A 14,859-nucleotide genomic window follows, 5' to 3' on the forward strand; every position below is an offset into this window, starting at 1 on the left:
TTGTTAACATTATGGTGTGAAAATAAATAACAAAATTAGTATCAGGTTTTAAGATTTCAAGAAAATGTTTTGAATTCTTAAGGAAGACGGAAGTTTGAGAATTCCAGCAATATTTTATGGGAGGGGGTCAAACCACATCAGCGCTATCAGGAAGTCTGATATTGTGCAGCATTTTAAATATGTCTAAGATTACTTCCTTTTTGAATGCAAGAGGTTGTCCTTTAAGGTTCTTTTTTAAATATTTTAAAAATTTAAAAAATACATTCTGTGGAAATATACCAGAGGCATCATGTGTAAACAAGGCTGCACATTTTAGCTTAATTTATGTTTTATTCTATAGTTCTTGTATTAATCATGATAGTGATGGGACATCTGGAGTGTCTATACTACTTGTGCATTATGTGTTTGAAGAATTATTGATGCATTGGGCAAAATGCAATTATCTCCAGAATATCATGGGTTACAGCTACTGCTACATATTTTTAAGTAAATGTCCTTGACTGCCCAATGCTTTAGATGCATGCGGAGGGACGATGATTGCAGAGGCTGGGGGTTGGGATAATATGGATCTTAGTATTAACAGGTGACAATTTGTAATAATGACTGAGTAAGAAATGAGTCTGTCTAAGACTATTTACTGTATATTGATACAATACAACACAGAAAAAGAAACTGCAATCTCATTACACAGGGAGCAAATGCTTACGGTGAACTTCATAGATAGACAGAGTTATAGGAATTTTTATCCCATTGCTCATTAATGGGGGAAAGTCGTCTTGAAATCTTTTGGCTGAGTAATGTAAGTTATTTCTACCTGCAAATTATTGCTTACTCATGCATCATTTAAATGATAAAATTTGAAGTCATTAAATTACCAGATCAAGTTATTATGCTCCTGAGCATTAAAGCATGACAGTATGGCCTTATCTGTGTGAAGTTTGTATGTTCTCCACGTGTTTGCGTGGGTTTCCTCCTGGTGCTCCGATTTCCTCCCACTCTCCAAAAACATACTGGTAGGTTAATTGGCTGCTATCAGAATTGGCCCTAGTCTCTCTCAGTCTGTCACTGCATGTGTATATTAGGGAATTTAGACTCTAAGCTCCAATGGGGCAGGGACAGATATGAGTGAGTTCTCTGTACAGCGCTGTGGAATTAGTGGCGCTATATAAATAAATGTTGATGATGATGATGATGATGACAGTATCAGACGGGAGACTTTTATGAATGGCACTTTTTTCCTGAAGAAAAGCTTAAGATAATAAGTTTTTTAACCTATTTTTATATTTTATCAATATATTAATATATACTGTACATGTATTGTGTACCAGGTCTTTATTTCTGATTCCTCCGGTCGAGTAACAACCTGTGTTTTCTGTGTATATAAAGCTGTGTCTGATGTTTGTTTGATGAGCTGGTGTGTGTTCTCAGCAGCAGTTACACCACATTGAGCTGTGGTTACCTGCAAGTTACACAATAAACAGGATATCGGTTTATGTGTAAAGAGACTGTTTTAGACATAGGTGTCAAATTTGCCCAGGCACAGAATCTAAAGTCTAGTAAACCATGTTACAGTGCAAGTGGTGCGATCGCAAACATTTTGTGCATGTAGGGCAAATACTGCTGGTCCTGCCTGCTGCCAACTCTAATTTTACACTGTATTTTTTGTTTATTTGGGCTAGACTGTGCCCCTCTCACAACTCCAAATTCTTATGCATAAATCCTTAGCATGGAAGAAAGTTGGGGCAGATATGGGAAGACAAAACTTCTAGGTTTGGGACCAGGTGAATTCTGCAGAACAGGCAGAGAGCGGGGGTAATAATTTTGCATGGCTGCCAAGGGAGCTAGCGGGCAGATGGGGCAAATGGGGAGGGGCAGGATATAAGAGAGAATTTAGCTTGAGAAGGAGTGAAAAGAATATTAACAAATTCTATTATGGGATTTGCTTTCAATGTAAAGCAGTGTGTCTCCTGGCTGCATGTTAGAACAGTAGAGGAATAATATCTGTAAGAAAACGACCAGCTGATGGAGGAGAAGATCCAGAGACTGAGAGCAGGTGTTGAGGCTCAGTGCTCACAGGTTTTTGTAATGCTCCCCCCTCCACTTGTACTTCTGTGGGGCTCCATGCACAGAAATAGGTCCCAGCATCTTCTGCTTTACCCTTCTCAGTGCTCAGGCTGAAATCTGCCTCACTGCTTCTGTTCGCTGTGAAGTGACTGAGCGTGAGCTCTTCTACCGAGCCTTTCACTGAAGAAATCGCTACAAATGAGAGGGGCTCTCCAGATGCTGCCTTTTTATACCAATACATAGTGGGGGTCCCAGAGGCTTTTGTGTTGCATGTTAGGGTCACGGGATCCCCTGGGCGGATGACCAGGGCAGGAGGGGACTGTACGATGGACTGTGACAGACAGGGTGGGAGGCAGAGTGAGAGGACAGTGAGGAGGATATACATTGTTAGTGAGGGGAGATAGTATCAGGCTCTGTCTCATAGATCAGACTGTATCATGCTGTTATTCTGACCCGTTGCTTCTGTATCTGAGATAAAACAATACACAGCTTTGCTTTATGTCTCTTACTGTCTCCTCCTTCTTCTTTCCTTATTGTACCTTTTACTGTCATAATATAACCTCTAGGTTCAGATGCCGGAAGGAACACAAACACCCCCCTCCTGTGTAATGTAAGTCAGAGGTAGGGAAAGGCATGCTGGGTAATTCCACAACAGCTGCAGAGACAATCTGAATGTAAATCCCATATCACCATGTAAATGTATTTGTAGTTGTTTCTACAAACTCTCCCATACATTTACTAACTAGTAACAGTCACCTCACCTATGTGTGTATGTCTGCTGTCTGTATTTCTATTGGTGCCTATCACCCTGATAACCAGGGGCAGAACATAGCATGGCCTGGCTCCATTGGGTGAGAGTCACCTATTGAGACCACCGCACTGTTCTTTTGAGCTTGCACAGTAAAGGGCTCATGGATCTATTCATTGGAAGTGGACCCTATGAAAGAGACCAGGGGGTATATTTACTAAACTGCGGGTTTGAAAATTAGAGATGTTGCCTATAGCAGATTCTAGCTTTCATTTATTTAGTGTAAGATGACTGCTAGAATCTGATTGGTTGTTACAGGCAACATCTTCACTTTTTGATACCTGCAGTTTCGTAAATATACCCCTAGAAATATAGAAGTTTGATACAAGAGGTTAAGTGCCACATGTTGGTCCGGCCAGAATGCAATAGGGAAAAAGTGCTTATATGATCCAGTCACACAGTAATGCTGGTTTGATTGGGTTGATTGAGTATAAAATGAGAAAACATTTATTTTTTATGTGAACTGTGTAGTGGCATGGTAGTTTGGTAGAATACTCTTTATATTTTTGTTCATGTTATTATAGGCTGCCTTATTTTATCCTGATTAAATTAGTCTGAGCAACAATATGGAGAGGGTCGGTCGCTGCAAGAAGCAGTATAGCAATATTTAATGTGGCCCAGGGGGACAGAGATGACACCAGAGAGGCTGAGAGTCCACAGGAGGGAGGGAGAGAGGGTGTCACTCACAAATTCCAGTGCGTGTGAGAATCCCCAGAGGAGCGAGGTAGTAGCAGAGAGAGCACAGTGAGCATGTATTATTGCCTACAAGACTCTCCTCTGGTCTACAAACTTTCAAACATTTTCTGAAAACCCATCTCTTTAGACAAGCTTATAATATTCCTCAACCACCCTCTTAACCTCACTACATTACCCTGTTACCACCCGTTACACAATTTTACACAATATAACTACCCCCATACATATTTATTTTAGTATTATTTACAACTCAAGAATCATGCTGGAGTGGAGAGAGGTTTAAATAAAGAGAATATTTTTATAGGGATCATCTGGCACCCAAATGATTGAGACATCTGTATAAACGGCAATATACGTTACCTCACCTGTGTCCCAACACCTTAAAGAGATTCCTAAAAACCTGTGTGAGTGGGGACCATCTGATCATTTACACCCACTGCTAGGAGCTAGTTAGGGTTAAAGAAGGAGGTGCACTGCCTAACTCATGCACTTTAATACCACATAGAGTGACAGGGGGTTACAATTGGTATGGATATTATCTGATCGTAGATTGTAAATAATAACAGCTGTCACAGTCTGGTAATATAGAAACTAGAAAACAGTAAGTAAATATATAAATTATAAATTGTTTAGCATCCTCCAGAATACGTACATATCTCACACAAGACACTGCAAAAATCTTAATTCATGCACTTATCTCCCGCACTGACTATTGTAATTCCCTCCTTATTGGTCTTCTTCAAAACAGACTCAAACCCCTACAATCTATTTTGCACGCAGCGGCTAGACTGATTTTCCTTGCAAATCGTTCTTCCTCTGCTGAGCCACTCTGTCAGTCTCTACTTTGGTTGCCTGTTTTTTACCGAATCCAATATAAAATACTTTTACTAGCATATAAGGCCATCAACAAAGCTGTACCAACATACATCTCCTCACTTGTCTCAAAATATCTCCCAACTCAACTCCTCCGTTCTGCACAAGATCTGCATCCCTCTTTCACTCTCATCACATCCTCCCATTCCTTGTTACAGGATGTTTTTCGGGCTGCACACACTCTATGGAATACTCTCTTTCACACAAAACAAGACTTTCCTCTGGTCTATAAACCTACAAGCGTTCTCTGAAAATCCAACTCTTCAGGCAAGCTTATAATATTCCTCAACCACCCTCTTAACCTCACTAGGTTACCCTATTGTCCTGTGTGAACCCATTACACAATTCACACAGGACAACAACCCTCTGACATACATTGCTTTGTGACTAGATCATATAGCATATTAATCCTTTTTGTTTTTTGGTTTTTTTTGTTTATACCTTTGCAGTCTGGCTTGACTGAAATGCAATATGTAGACTTAATTTCATGTAACCAACTCCCATTGTCCCATACATTGTAAGCTTGCGAGCAGGGTCCTCTCACCTCTTTGCCTCCTTTATCCAGTCTGTTTATTACTGTGTTTGTCGCCAATTGTAAATCGCTACGGAATATGTTGGCGCTATATAAATAAATGTCGATGATGATGATCCTTAATTTATTTGTTAAATTAGGTTTAAATAGTATGTTTTATCTGTACTCATGCCCCACTTCCAAAGCACTGATAACTGCTCTGTGTGATGAGTGCATATATTGGAGAATAAAGCGTTTTCTAAATTTGTCGAAGGTCATCTTAAAATATTATCACAATGAATATTTAGTGAGGTAACAGATACGCCTCTCAGATTGCCAGCTCGGCAATATCCTGGGTATATGAACTCAGGATATTGCCAGGGACAGATCCTACGGCTGAAATAGCCTAGGGCAGCCGGAACCCTTAATCGGGCCTTGGTGAAAGGGGTCTGAGCTGCATGGAATGGATACTTATGAATCATTCTCATTGTATGGCAATAGTCCCCCAAGTGGCCATTACTGGTACTACAGGAAAATAAGTAATGATTTTGGGATGTAACAGTATGGACAGAGAGGTGAAAAGATAACACATGAACCGCTAAATCAGATAAAATCATGGGACCTGATTTATTAAGGCAAACAAAGCAAAAAAAAAGAATAAATTTGCACCTTGGCAAAATCATGTTGCATTGGAGGTGGGGGGGGGGGGGGGGTTAAATTGAAAATGTGGAGACAGATTTATAGTTGGGATAAAACATGTCCTAGATTAACTTTAAATTTCAGAGTAAAAATAAAGCTGTAGTTGTGTGATATTTGAAATAACAGCCAATATTTTCCTTACGTGCAAAATAATAAACTTATTTGCACCCCTTGTATTTTAACATGGTTAGTCCAGGAGCAAATTTACTCCTTTATTCTGCTTTGCGCCTTAATGAATCAGGCCCATGATGAGCAAAGTTGTCCCAAACTTCTTCATTTAATGTTTGCTGCATTTGTATGTAAAACGTCTGAGATTTTACTGATGTTTATATGGGTAAAATAATGTGCAAACACATACCTGCCTACTCTCCCAGAATTCCTGGGAGGCTCCCGAATTTCGGAGAGTCCTCACGGACTCCCGGAAGAGTAGGCAAAACTCTCGAAATTTGGCGAAATTCACGGCAGTGAAAGAAGTGGGCGGGGCTTAATTGCATAATTAACTCCGCCTCTTCCATTAAATGCCGTGAATTTCGGCTTTTCTATAGTGGGGGCGGATCTCCCGGGGGAGAAATCTTAAAAGTGGGCATGTATGTGCAAACATACTAGAAATAATCAGCACACAGCTGCAGCAAGTTACAATACATGCTGATATTTTGACACTCATTATTACCACTCCGTACCCTCTGTGTCCCCTTTCTGCAGAATCTTCTTGTGGTTGCTATGACTCTTTATGGTTTGAAACAGTGGCTTACAAGATATAAATAAATATTCACATATAGATCATATTTTAAAGAAACTATTTCATAAGGATTTGGTTTTCACCATTTCAAACAATAAAATAGTTACCAAACTTTTCCTGATTTTTAAGTACTCAGTTGCAGAAAAAATTGTCAAAGAAAATGAAAAATTGTCAATGAAAATAATGCTGTCAGTCTTCCTGTACTATATAACACCGGTCAGCAAAGATAAGTGAAATTGCTGCAAAATTTTACGAAACGCAAGATTCTCACCTGAAATGTTCCCAGATGTAAATGTTGATGAGTTTGTTCTATTGCAATCTGGTGAGCCTATTTTTGATAGAGAAGGAGACTGGCAGTAACACTTATGTAACACTTATGAAAACAACTGAAATATAGGGATGAAAAAAAAATATTTATAGATATTGTCGGGATACTGGCTACAATATTTCATATTACGGAAAAAATAAGAGATAAAATCATTATGTTAGATCATTGATCTGCCAGTACTACTCTATGCTAATGGGGATTTTAGGTACAGTAGTCATCTACCAATAGAGGGCGCCCTTTTAGACATGTACAATTCGGCTGGTGTTTCATGACACTATATTCATGACACTATATTAACTGAGGTTGAATTATTTATTTATTTTGCATGCAGGGACAATACCGGCTGCTTTTGCATGTAGCACATAAATGTTGGGCAGCTTTAATTTTACATTGCAATTTAGAGTTGAGCTAGGGCCTGCCCCCTCAGAACTCTAAATCTGTTCACACATTTTACACTCCTACCCCCTGCAGTGCCTCTTCACGCACCCCCCCCCCACCCCCCACTCTCCCTCCGTTCTGGCCCTCAAGTAACAGGCAGTGATAAGTGTCATTTGCGGTCGGAAAGGAATTGCATGTAATTGTGTTAATTGATGTAAGGTCCCTTTCTGAGCATATACAGAGCTTTTTCCCGCAAGATATATCTTTACTGTATGTATTTATAAATCTGTAACATTCTATAATTCATTAGAACTAATCTGGCTCCAAATTTTTAATACACAATTCTGTTGCAGACATTATATTAGTTACATAATAATTTGAAAACTACATGAAAAAGGCACAAGATAGATCAATGAGGATCACTGCCGATTTCGGTTGCAGTGTTTAGTTGGTGTTATTTGTTTATGTTTATGCTTAGTGTTGTTTTGTTGTTCTTTCAGTGTAATTGTTATATTTTCTCTCTGTGTTACTGTTTATGTTCTTTGTGAGTCTTTGATGAGGTTATTTCAAAGCCTCCAGGCTCCCTGTGTCACTGTGCATCACTGGAAGCACAGAAATAGACCCCCTGTTGCTGGGCTGTCAGAGACTTGATCTTTAGGCTGCTGTGTTTGTCTCCTCTTGTTCTGCCCATCTCCTAGCCAGTTTTGTAGCCGTCTTCATAGTCGGGCTTTTGGTCTTTTATCATATAGGCCATAAGCTTCAGCCCCTGGCCCTTGCCTTGATAGTACCAATACATTGTATCATGATCTGTTGTCACCTGCTCACAGTCCAGTACAGACTCCGATCCAATTTTCTGTACAATGACTGGGGGACTTTGAGTGATGGTGACGGTCTGAGCCAGACCTGCAGAGAGACAACGACTATTACACATATCTAATCAGAACTTATATTACTTAGAGTATGTGAAATAAACAACTTCTAAATGAGGGTCTCACATATTTCTTGGGGGTTTCATCTATAAACATGTTAAAGATTAATCCAACCTAACTAAATACGCCCCACATGTTGCTACGTACACACTAAATCCCTTTTTTCTTCCCTAATACTTACAGGCTGGGATAATAAGACAGATGAGTAACTTCAGTATCCAGGACATGGTGACTGTGCTGCTCCAGGAAATGTGACACCAAACACTATCGGAGACAGGAAGTCATTTGCCGCACCTGTAAGAGAACGTTAAGTCAAATTTAACTCTTTTTATGACAACCATCATTTAGTAATATGATTTCCTCTTCTGTCATGAATTACAGAATAGTTAATATAACACCTCAAAAATCCTTCTTGGTTCTACAACCTATAATTGCCCATCTGATTAAATGGAGCTTTTATCAAATTGAGTCAGAGAGAAGCCAATCAGAATTGTGTGTCACTTATTGTTCTGTGAACAGGTTACATCACATGATTGATAGCGTCCAATGAAAAATGTGTTTTCACGTACGGTACACCCCCAGATTAGTTCTACACTGCACAGATCTACCTGGAATGATTTGTATCTGTATAATTGGATGCCAGTTTGGGCAGATAAGGACACTTAACACATACTGGAGAGGACATTACTCCTGTAAAACAAAACTCCATGTATGCACTGGAAATATCAGTCCACATAGAACAATGCACAGTTGAGGGAAGGGTTACAGAGTACAACACTGGATGTAGATGTTTATATAACGGTCTGCAGCCAATGCTGCATTGTGTACCTGTCAGACGCATTGCTGTAAATTATCTCAGTCTCATCCAAAGTTCTTTCATTCTTGATCGATTTTTTTCCTTTAAAATAAAGTAATTAATTTATTTTGTTACTTCACTGCTTTGAGGTCTTATCTTCTACTGGTCATACACCCTGTGATATCTAAAATTGGCTCGATATTGCAGTATTGTTTTACCTAAATGATCTGAGTGCCAGGTAATAGTCCTACTGAAATCAAATGGATCATTATAGAACATTAGGGTAAATGTGGATCTGTATTGGCCGTATGTGTGGAAGACTGACCTCTGATCCTGTCACTATGGTGCTTGGACTGAGCAGCCAGATCACACCATGGGCGCCCAGCTTTACCTATCTTTGTAAGATCAGGGCCATCTTTTCCATTGGGCACGATGGGCAGCTGCCCGGGGGCCCCACGGGCAAGGGGGCCCCATAGGCACGGCTCTTAATGAGACTAAATAATCCTGCAAAAGAAAAAAACCTGCAAAAAAAACCTACAAGGGTCATTGAGCAAGTACATCTATCTATCTCTATCTCTATATATCTATGTCTATATCTGTGTCTGTATACATCTATACATCTATATCTATATCTAGGGGCCCCGGGGCACTGCATAATGTTGTTAAGATGATCTGTGTAAGATTACCAAAATCTTGGAAATTGGTAATAAAAAATGTATAGTTACTGAATTGTTGCTCTAGATCCGACCTGTCTGTATGAATATAGTTATTGGTTTAATGAAACACAATTTTCTTATATGTGTTTTTGAACATTGCTCCACTGGTAGCTGCTACACCAGCAGTTTTCTATATTGTAGTCAGTGCTGCCCCCATATGGATACACGGTGACAGTGCAGAGCATTTTATTTCTACACCAGATTCTCCACTCTGAACTCTGGCTACCTGTGATACAAAAACATTTTCAGAGCTTTGCCCATTGATGAAAAATTACAAATCGGGTGACTGGAGAATCAGACCAAATACTGAAAGTTGTAAATCTGTAAACATTAACAAATGTGACATGTCTAGAACCCTAGAATGAGCCAACAGTCCTCAAAATCTTCATTCATCCTGTATTACACTAGTGAAGAAACCCAAACTACTGTAAACTCACTTGCATACTGCATTCGCGACATAGCTGTGCAAACACGACTGTGCCATTGCCTGATTTATCTTTTACCTTTTTTTACACCCTCATTAATACACACTGCCTGGCGCAAATGTGTTTTGTACTCGTCATTACTGCCGTTACTTATCTAGGTGTAAGAATATACAGTCCATTCATTGTGATTTCAACCAGTGTATTTATTAGAGTAAAATGGGCTGCTTGTTGCTAAGGAACCCTAGTGCCAACTCTTCATACAGCAAGAAAGGATATATGTCAGAGCAAAACGCGTTGGGTGTTCACAACAACCTCATATCAGTGGTAAAGAATGTAAAAATGATGATGATGATGATGAATATTGTTAGAGAACAGTGGGCAGAATAATAATTATATAGTATATGCAATTAAAATACTGTCCTGACTATGTTGTAGCACATTGTATGAACGTGTGTTTTGTGTTGAGATTGTAACCAAAAAATTATTTATTACTCCAAAATGTACCATAATAGTGTAGTGTTTCATTGACTTAGAGCAGAGAAATATTTAGCTTCAAATAGAAACTAGATTTCATAAGAGAATAATTTCAGAATACAACTTTTTTGTCAGAATTATTCTATTTTTCTTCAGAAACCTCTTAAAATATGTTGTTTAAAAACCTTCAAGGTAATTTACTAAGCACAAAACTTCCAAGGCACAATGGAAAATGCTCTTTTGCTAATGTGACTGGATTTGTGCCAGTATGTTCAGTTGTCCATCAAAGTACATTTGCACCAGCTGATGGGACTAGCTGAGTGTATATAGGATGTACCTTGTTAAGCATAGACCCGTTCTGAAATGAGATTTCAAATAAAGGCTTGGGAGTTCACATTTTTAGGGGTGTTCCTGTGGAAGGACTCAGAGCCAACTACAGACTGCAGGAACACTTGAAATTTGACAACTGGCCAAGGTGATTTACAATTCAGTGATTTGGGCTGGAAAATCAGAGCAAATGGCTGATTTGCCGGTACAATCCGCAAATTGAGAAAATCTGCTCTAATAAAAATGTTGAGCTTCTATACATATTTAATGCTTTTTTTTAATTTAACTCAGATTCCCGATGCACTCAAATTATTAGGATTAATTCAACTTAATCCTTAACTTTCTCATATTTCAGTTTCCAACATTTGTTTTGTTATTTTGTGGAATTATTTTAGCTGAATGTTGTGTTTCTTTTAGCTTAGTCCTATTGATGTGTTACTCAGTGTAGAGTGACTGCCGATGTTATCACTGTTTGATGAGGTTATTTCAAAGCCTCCAGGCTGTTTTGTGTCACTGTGCAGCACTGGAAGCACAGAAATAGACCCCTCGATCCTGGGCTGTCAGAGACTTGACTCTCAGGTAGCTGTGCTTGTCTACTCTTGTTCTGCCAACCTCATAGACATCTTGGTAAGTTCCCTCATAGATGGCCTCCTGTCCCCTGATTAGGTAGGCAATAAGCTTTAGTCCCTGGTCACCTCTTTGGTGGTACCAATACATGTATCCATGATCTGCTGTCACCTGGTCACAGTCTATATAAGCCTCAGAGCCTGTTGTGTTTATAATGAGTGAGGGTCTTTGGGTGATGGTGACTTCCTGAGCCAGACCTGGAGATACAACGGTCATTACACATTTCTTAACAGTGGTCTCATTATATTTGTAAGTGATTATTGAAACTAAACATTTACAGACTCCACAAAAGATTCACACAAACTTAATTCTTTCTACACAGAAATTAAAAGCTAGTTCCTGCCCAAAGCTGCAAATTTACTTGTTATGAAATATCATAAATTAAACCCCATCCTGTAGACCTGGGGGTATATTTACTAAACTGTGGGTTTGAAAAAGTGGAGATGTTGCCAACAGCAACCAATCAGATTCTAGCTCTGATTTTGTAGAATCCACTGAATAAATGAAACCTAGATTCTGATTGGTTGCTATAGGCAACATCTCCACTTTTGCAAACCCGTAGTTTGGTAAATACTCCCCCCCGGTGTCCAGCGTTCCTCATTATCCAGAGCACAAACTAAAGTGTTCTCTTTCTCTCCTAATACTTACAGGCTGGAAGAAGAAGGCAGACAAGAAACCTCCCTACAGGGGACATGGTGACAATGCTGCTTCTTAGGCTGTGGCACCAATCATTAATGGAGACAGGAAGTCACATGTCCCACCTATCGGAGCAGCTGTATTAACCCTTTGCTGGCCTTAAGGCACATTTAGTGATACAGTATCAGTATTTTGCAAGATAATACTACATTTTGAATAGTGTAACAATAAAATAAGATGTTTACTGAAATTATTTATTGTAGTCGTTCAGGCACATTTTGTGTAAGTCGTTTTATTGCAGTGCAGTTTGGTTTAAGTAGTCCCTTTATTTATCCCTTGACATATTGAGTGGAAGCCATGACATGTTTTCAAGATATGTTTTAACACATTTTACTTTAGCAAATAATTAAGAAAAAGAAAAAAGAAAGACAGAAAAATTGGTGATAAGTTAGTTTAGAAATATGCTTATTCTATATTCTAGTGGCTGTATTCATACTTCACCAATGTTTTTGGAAGTAGTTAAATTAAAATATTTACCTGTAAAATTAACAAACTCTATTTTATAGGTCAATTGTGCTTCTATTAACATTATTATATGGATGTGCTATTTGCTTAAAAGATCTTACACACAACTAAAATACAATTTTTTTTTAAATCTACTAATTAATTCACTAACACCACTTGTTAATCACAATACAGTAAAATATTTTAACATTTTGGTGTAAAAATAAATAAAAAACTATTAATAATAATGTTAATATCATGTTTTTAGGATATCAAAAGATGTTTTGAATTCTGTAGGAATAGGGACTATTGGTGCATTAAATATTATTTTTGTGGGATAAGCTATATCAGCACTATCATGAAATCCCATGTTGTAGAACATTTTAAATTTGTCTTGAAATAAAGATATTCTTCTATGTATTAAGAAAAGAGATTATCATTTATTTTATTTTTTTAATATTTCAATTGCTTACACAACACATGGTGTGGAAATGTACCAGAGGTATTACGTGACATCAAGGCTGCTGAAGAAAGTGGAGGATGCGTTATGTAAATTGTTTTATTTTGCACAAGTGCTCCTATCTTCCCACCCAAGTCACTTCTCCACTAACTAGATGTTTGACTCCAAAAACGCTCACAGTGCAAAACAGTAGAGGTCATATCAAAGGCAAAATTAATACACTTTAGAATTACCACTATCATTCATTTAGACTTTTCAGTTTACTTGTAAAATTCTGCTGAGCTAATTTATGTTTTTAATTAGTCGTGAGACTCAGCAGAGATCAGTACTACTTTATTACATGTATTGTGTTTAGAAGATTTACTGTATATTTATGCTGTTCAAAGTGAGCCTAGAAATCTGATTCTCCATAGAAGTCCAACTGTATGGTGCAAAGTGCATCACATTAGTATAAAATGAAAACCAAACTCTTCACTTCTGAACTTCAAGTCCTTTTTTGAGGAATAAATGGCTGTGTGTACCTACAGCATGCTTGGGATGCACCAAGAAGTGTCCCTTCTTCACTCCTTGATCCAACCTTTCCAATCATTTCAATTGACAATATATTTCTATGAGCTTTCCGTACCCATTGAAATGCATTGTCCATTGAATTTCTCTACCCATTGAAATGCATTGTCCATTGAATTTCTCTACCCATTGAAATGCATTGTCCATTGAAATGAACAGGGAATCTAACTCATCTCAGTGGTTTTCGGGCACTCTCAACTGTCTGAAACCAGTGAGATTATTTATGTAGATTTCAGTGACGATTTAGCAAATCCCCTTCTCTATATTTCACTTGCAGAAATTGGTGACTTCTTTAAATGTGACATATATGGTAAATGTTTTTTGAGGTTTTAATCAGCAAACATTTACATGGCTATTTGCACATTGTAGAATAGAAGAATTGCACATCACCATGTAAATCATTAAAAGTAGGTGGTAAAAATCATGCTTGATACATCTCCGCCTTAGTGTGGGTGTGTGGAAGTTTGGGAGGTATAACTACTTTTTCTAGGACATTGACATTGTAGTGATCACATAGTAATGCCAGTGGGTATTTATGTAAGAGTTTATACAGCTATTTGATCCAGGCTTTCATGCTTTTTTTAATGGTTTCCACCTTTGGTGTCAGTTTTCTCCTGTAGAGATGTTTATGGTGCAACTTTGCAAGCAGGAGGGAAATGCGTTAGTCTGCACTAAAGTAGCTGTGTTTATTGTGGTCAGTGCTGCCCCCACAAAGATGCAGGATGACAGTGCGGGATGTGTGATCTCAGCAGCAGTTACTCTACTTTGAGCTGTGGTTACCTGCAAGTTACACAATAAACAGGATGTCAGCTTATACACAAAACCCTCCAAGCATCTCTCAATCATAGTTACAGAATACTATGCACCTACTTTCACACTCATTTTCCATTTGCAATAAACCAGGACAAATTTATTATATAATGTTAAAAATGACAATTGGTGCCACATGGTCATTTTGGGATGCAGGGCATCTGGGAATTTTCTGACCAGTGAATATGCTCTAATACTGTGGATCAGTGTAACATTTTACCAGAAAGATCATTATGGTGTGAAAGGGACATAGCCGTCCCCCCATTCAACTATAATTCACTGATGCAGTGTACAAGAGCTGGTTCATATGTTCAGAAAATCATGTCATCCTTGAATGTCTTCAGCTCTAGAAATTAACTCAGCCCTAGTGAATGGAGCTTTCAGAAAACAATTATGAAGAGCATAAGTATAGTACTATATCTCTGTGTAAATGAGTTTCCGACATAGTGGGCCTGCTTCATTAAAGCATGCAAAACGAACATATTAACGTGC

The 14,859-nt window shown here is 38.4% G+C and overlaps 1 long non-coding RNA gene across 2 annotated transcripts; it reads right to left on the reverse strand.

Annotated features, from left to right (window-relative positions):
* Positions 1–7,321: 7,321 nt before the first annotated feature.
* Positions 7,322–12,101, reverse strand: LOC142160173 (uncharacterized). Of its 2 annotated transcripts, none has more exons than XR_012693086.1 (3): positions 12,039–12,101; positions 8,207–8,319; positions 7,322–7,999 (listed from the first exon to the last, which is right to left on the reverse strand). It is a non-coding gene; the product is annotated as an uncharacterized LOC142160173 (long non-coding RNA). The 2 variants fall into 2 exon arrangements; XR_012693085.1 differs by lacking the exon at positions 12,039–12,101 and adding an exon at positions 8,424–8,479.
* Between the last annotated feature and the right edge of the window lie 2,758 nt (positions 12,102–14,859).

Source organism: Mixophyes fleayi, chromosome 6, assembly GCF_038048845.1.
Source record: "Mixophyes fleayi isolate aMixFle1 chromosome 6, aMixFle1.hap1, whole genome shotgun sequence".
Taxonomy (NCBI): domain Eukaryota; kingdom Metazoa; phylum Chordata; class Amphibia; order Anura; family Limnodynastidae; genus Mixophyes; species Mixophyes fleayi.